This window comes from Pteropus alecto, unplaced genomic scaffold, assembly GCF_000325575.1.
Source record: "Pteropus alecto unplaced genomic scaffold, ASM32557v1 scaffold220, whole genome shotgun sequence".
Taxonomy (NCBI): Eukaryota; Metazoa; Chordata; class Mammalia; order Chiroptera; family Pteropodidae; genus Pteropus; species Pteropus alecto.
The window spans coordinates 2,320,826-2,326,997 of NW_006430043.1; positions in this window are offsets into that span (position 1 = coordinate 2,320,826).

A 6,172-nucleotide genomic window follows, 5' to 3' on the forward strand; every position below is an offset into this window, starting at 1 on the left:
TGTGAGCGTGACCCTGGGTCCATGCCCAGGCCTGGCAGACAGGTGTCCACGTCACAAGACCAGCAGCTCTAACACTCATGGGGCCCCAGCTGGCAGCCCCTCAGGGTGGCCTTGGCAGTATGTCTGACATGAGAGTTCCATCCATCACCAAGACAACGGGATGAATACAAGGAATTCTCTCCCAGGGGCTGCTATGTGCCCAGAGGGAAGGCTGGGTGCTCAGGAGGCTGAGTCTGAGCTGAGGGTAGAAATGGGGACTGAGTGAAGGGAAGGACACCTGGCCCACTGCTGTCATTTTCACTCACGTGCTTCCCAAGTCATGATCTCCAGCTGACCAGGGACACCTGCCTTTCCCATGTACAGTAATTCCTGTCACTGTCCCCAGCCCAAGATGGGTGGCACACCCAGCCCAGCCCCCAGAACAGGAGGCCCTGCTTCCCAGGGCTTCCCTCCTTCCATCTAGGCTCAAACTGGACCATCTGTCCTCCCCATCCCAGCCACCTCTCTGGGACCCTGAACACAAACTCCCCAGGAGGTAACAGTGTTTGGAGGCCTGGGAGAGATACTGAGCCAGCCCCTCCTGCTTCATCCGGGATATCACAAGGCCTGAGGGAGGTTGTTGCTCAAAGATGGCCCTCTGTTCTGGGGAGAGAAAGGAAACATAGGATCTCTGTCCAGGATGCCAATGAACTTTAGCTCCCTCAAGTAAACATGGTAACCAGGACTATGGTGCCCTTGGCCCCGTCCCAGTATCTAAGGTCCCCAGGGAAAGGCCTGGTGAAAATGTCATTCTCCTACCCCACCACTCACCCGTAGATCAGTTTGTGCCTTCTCTAGAAGCATGCTCAGACAAGAAGGTGTGTCCTCCATCAGCAGACCAGGCCTCTGGGCTTGCCCGGAATCCAGGAGACCTGGATTCTAAACTTGGCTCTACATGTCTTCACTGTAGGACCTTGAAAAGTCACTTCTCTCCTCTGTAACAGTTTCTTCATCTGTAAGAGGAAGAGGTGAGCTAGATGGCCAAGGATCCCTCTGGCCATGTCAAATCTGAGACGCTCCTTCTCAGGGATGCTGGATGAATAGTGGAGGATCTGTCCCTGCCTTTGGTCAGCAAGATCCTCTCCGTTCATAGAGGCACCTCTCCATATCAGACCCCATAGGACCTTCAGGCCTGCCATAGTGGGAAGGGGGTGATCGATACCCTTTCAGGGAGTGATGGAGTAGTCCCAGCCTTCCCTTCATAGACTCCCCTATTACAGTGTCTATATCCTAGAAATAAGCCAGCTTCCCATCCCCTATGTCTGTCCTGTTGTACTCTCAGGCCTTGAGCTACCCAACTCCATCCCATCAACTTCCTAGAACTAAGCACATGCTGCCTTCGGAACAGCTATCATTCCCTATTCCCCAACCTCACCCCCCACCACCAACCCACGTCACCTGGGCCTAGAGCACCCCCTCCAAATACCATGCTAAGAAAATGAGGCTTCCCTCTTCCCCACCCCCGCATTACTCCCACCACTGAGAAAACAGATCTCCCTATTCTGAATAGCACACTGCCTGCCACCTCTGCAGGGCTTCCCCCTTCATCCCCCAAACCACATCCGCTTCAGGCAGGTCCACACCCACCTCTGCCCCCTAACCCCACCTGCTTGGGGGGCCCCAGGGGTGTACAAAGGACAACAGCAGAGCACTTACCACTCTGGATGGGTGGACAAACCTTGGATAACACTCAAACCATCCTCTGGGCTCTCGGGGCCTGACAGAAGGAGCTGGGACACCAGGGAGGGGCCGGGGCTGGTCTCTGTCCATGGTGGAGGTCTAAGAGGGGGAGTCAGTGTGAGTGAAGAGAAGCCAATCAGCAGAGACATTCCCTAGAGACAGTACAGCCAGTAAACACAGCTGTAGGAACAGGGGCAGGACCCAGGCCATGAGGGAGGACAAGCCAACCCTAGAACTTCCCTGGGCTGGGTGTCAGAGCCTGGGAGCCCACTCCCAGGCAAACAGCTTTCTAGGATGTGGAGTGAGGCTGGGAGCTGCGGACAGCATCTGGGGTATCTCAGGGCCATGGAGACACAATGCCAGCACCCAGCCCCTCAGCCTTACATCCCACTCTGGGGTGTAATCCAGCTCTCAGTCCCCTGATGTGCACAAAAGGGCATTTTGTAAGCAGAGAAAAGGGTGCTATTGTGAGGACAGAGCAGAATACCACTTTCTCCTCAGGGGGGTCCATGCCCCTGTCTCTACTCAGCCTAGCCTTCTAACTAGAGTGGTAGGGACTTTCAGGACTCTTCTGTGAAGGGACTCCAGATCCCAAATGGGAAGGCCCAGCTTAGAGGAGTTAAAAGCAGGACGCTAGATCCCAGATTGCCTGGGTTCAAATCTTGGGTCCATCATGTGTAACCTTGGATGAGTTACATAATCTCTCTGTGCCTCATTTCATTTACATTTCATATGTAAAAATGACAATCTGTAATTGACATCTCTAAAATTAACAACCATAGAGTTATCATCAGCTTAAAATGAGTTAATATATGTAAAGGACTTAGAGCAGTGCTAGATACACATATGTGAAAAAATTAAATGCAAACATAAAAGCTACCCCTAGACCATGGTTCCTGTTCCAAGCCACCTATAGGCACCTGGCCTCTCCTTCTAGAGTCAACTGTGTGCACCAGCCCTCCGGCCTCTTCAGTCTCTACCCACTAACCCCACTGGTGCCAAAGTCCCCTTCAGCCAGGGCCTCCCAGACCCTACATCTCTCCTTCCCTTTTTCCACCCTTATTCAGCTCTGTCCTCCCTTGACTGGGCCCCATAGTGGGGGCAGGACCAGCCAAGGCTTGGCTTTATGTGGTTATCAGGCTGCCCTGCAGGCGATGATGAGGTCTGGGAAAAGAGAAGTAGATGTTTCCATGATGAGAGGCAGAGGGAATAAGAAGGAAGAGGGCCCCCAAGGGTGGCTGATGGGATTCCTCACCCTCCTGACCTCTGCCCTAGGGTCCACAGGTAAGGGAAGCTCCTCTGGTCCATGGTACACAGACTATCCTCTTACAGAGCTACCAGCACCCCCTGTTCCTGTGGATGTAATGGGAGCAGGCAGTGAAGGCTACAGGAGAGAAGGAGTGGAGGGCAGTCTGGAACACCTGGAGGACTTCCAATCTCAATCAGAAGGCAAAATCAGGCTTCAAACCTGCCCAGCCCACAGGCTATACCTGCTTCCCAGAATGACACCATCATCTTCCCATACCCCAGAAACTGGTGTGCAGTCAGGCCCTGGGGCCTCCACTTCCCTTTTCTCCCTACCAGCCCACAGCTGGGGAGGGAGGGTAGGAAGGGACAACATCTCCTACCAGTCAGGCCTAAGCTGAGTGCCCAGGTTGCCCCCACCTGTGTTGAGAATAGGGGTCAGAATCAGGGACCCACTGGTGCCCAGAAAGTGATTTCTAACATCTTAGAGCAGGTTTCTGATCCTATTTCCTGTCCCAGATCAAAATCCCCTCTTCTATGGTCATTCCACAAACATTTACTGAGGGCCTACTGTGAGACCGGCAGTGAGCCATGAATGGTGGGAGACCCAAGAAGAAGCAAACAAAGATCCCTGGGCCTCAGGAAATTACAATGGGGAGTGAATCAAGGTCAATTACAATCAGCACTGTACAGAGGGCAAACCAAGGGCTGAGTGGGCTTGGAAGAGGAGAAAGTGATGCCCTCCAAATAGAGTGGGAACATCAGGCCAGACATCAGTACCCAGATCCCGTTCTCCTTCCTTACTGTGCTCCAATCACATGGACTTTCGTTCCCCACTCAGGGCCTTTGCACTGGCTGTTCCTTCTGCCTGGATGTCTGTATAGCTATCTCCTCCTCATCAATCGGGTTTCCATTCCCATTTCCTTGGAGAGCCTCCACTCCACCCCACTACATTAACCTTTTATTATTGCCATGGGACTACTGCTATTCAGCTGTTCACTTGTTTCTCTCAATCACTGCAGTCTTCAGTCTCTAAAACAGAGCTCAGCACTAGTAGACGCTTAATAAGTATTTGTGGACTAGGGGGAGAGGAGGACTTACACATGCCTGCATTGGAACTGGTAAGGGGGGAGGGTCATCTAGTCGCTTGGAAGGAGGTAGGAAGGATATTGAAATGAAGGAGCTGTCTCTTACATTTTAGAACAGATTTAAAGACTGAGGATTCTTCCCTTTGCTGAGTCACAACCCTGAATCCAAGAGCCCCCAGCCCTGGGTCCCAGCTTGGCATGGGCCCACCTGAAATCTTCCCCTTCCTAAAGTATTTGGGTCTCTTTCCTTTTCTTTTCTTTGCTTCCTTCCTTCCTTCCAATTAGCATTGACATTCGATATCATTTTATATTAGTTTCAGGTGTACAGCATAGTGGTTAGTCATTTATACAATTTATGAAGCGATCTCCCGCTTAGTTAATAATCACCTGACACTATACAGTTATTATAATATTACTGACTATATTCCCTATGCTGTACTTCACATCCCCATGACTATTTTGTACCTACCAGTCTGTATTTCCTAATTCCTTCACCTTTTCACCCAGCCCCCAATCCCCACCTGGGTCTTTTCTTAACTAAACTCCCCCTTGAAGCAGGACATGACTGACAGAAACCTCTGCAGCCCTGGTGGTCTCCTAGGCATAAGCTCTGCATTGGCCAATGTCCCAACCAGAAATGGCATAATACTATAACGATCAATAACAATAGCAGGTAGTATATGTTGAATATCATGTGCTAGATACACTACTAAGTACTTTACAGTATTTTCTCATTTCGGCCTCACAACATTATGAAGAAATGATTATTATTATGAACATTTTACCAATGAGGAAACTAAGGCACAGAAATGTTAAGCACCTTGCCCAAGGTCACAGAGCTAGTAAGTGGCAAAGGTGGGATTAGAATCCAGGGAGCCCAACCAGAGAGCCCAAGGCCAGGCATTCCACCTCTCCCTGCCTCTGATCTGTTTAGTGGGTAGAGGTCTCAGATTGCACAGAGCAGGCTGACAACCAACATCAGAGAACAAATGGAAAGCTCTGAGGCCTATGTTGCTGGGCCTCTAAATCTGGCTCTAGGCCTGAACTTCTGACCTAATTTTTCTTAACTGCAGCACAGGCCTCGACATTTATAATCAGTCACATTCATCTTGTTAGTCTTGGTCCATCCTTCTGCCCCATTGCCATCGTTTGGAATCTTGATTTTTATCATACTGTACACTTGTCATTCCTCTCAGCTTTAGATCACTACAAAGAATCAGCTGGCTTCCCTTTTAAGTCTTCCTGCAAGTCACTGATCTTGACTTGGAGTGGGTCTATGACCAAGCCTTTTGGCTACCACTGGAGCTCCTGTCCAGTCTGCTGTCAGCCCCCTAATCCATGAGCACCTTTAGGGCAGAACCGTTGTGAATCGACCTACCTCTGTCCAGCCTTCGTTTTCCTAGCATGGCCCTAATACTAGCTCCAAGCCCAAATTAATACTTCTCTGAAAAGCATTGTAAATGTCACTTCTGCAGCATTTCTGATCCCAGGTCAGCTTCTGACTCCATGAGACCCTCTCCAGCCTGGGTTTCTCGACTCAGTCCCACGAAGGAGTTGCACCGGGCAATCCTGATCCCTCCCGGCTTAGCGTCCTGGCAGCCAAGCTCCCGAGCTCCTGGAACCCGTTCCCCGCAGCCGGCAGGGAAATGGAAGGAATTTCTACTGCCTGGCCACCTCCAGCACCCCTCGCGGGCCAAACCCCACCCTTGGCGGGCTGGGGAGAGAAAGCGTTGGCCGCCGCACTTGGGGGTGACTCGAAGCTAGCAAGTTCCGCTGGGAATCCAGTTCCTCTCCCAACGCTGCCGGGCTTCCAAGCAGGACACCCGGCGTGGCCCCAGCCCACCCCAGTGCATCTGCAAGATCTCCTTCTTCCCGGGCCTCTCCGGGACCACCTCTCCCCCTCCCCACCCAGGCCCTCACCTGGCCCGGCAAGCTTGGCTCGCCTCTCTACCCACGCCTTCCGGGTTCGTGCACCAGCAGGCGAGAGGCAGCCCCACACCGCAGGGGCGCCCATGCCTGGAGGCTGGGGGTCGCAGGTGCCGTGCCGGACCCCCACCAGTTCCGCCGCCGCAGCCTCGCGCTCCTGTCGCCGTGCCGCCGCGCCCCTCGCCCTCGGGCAG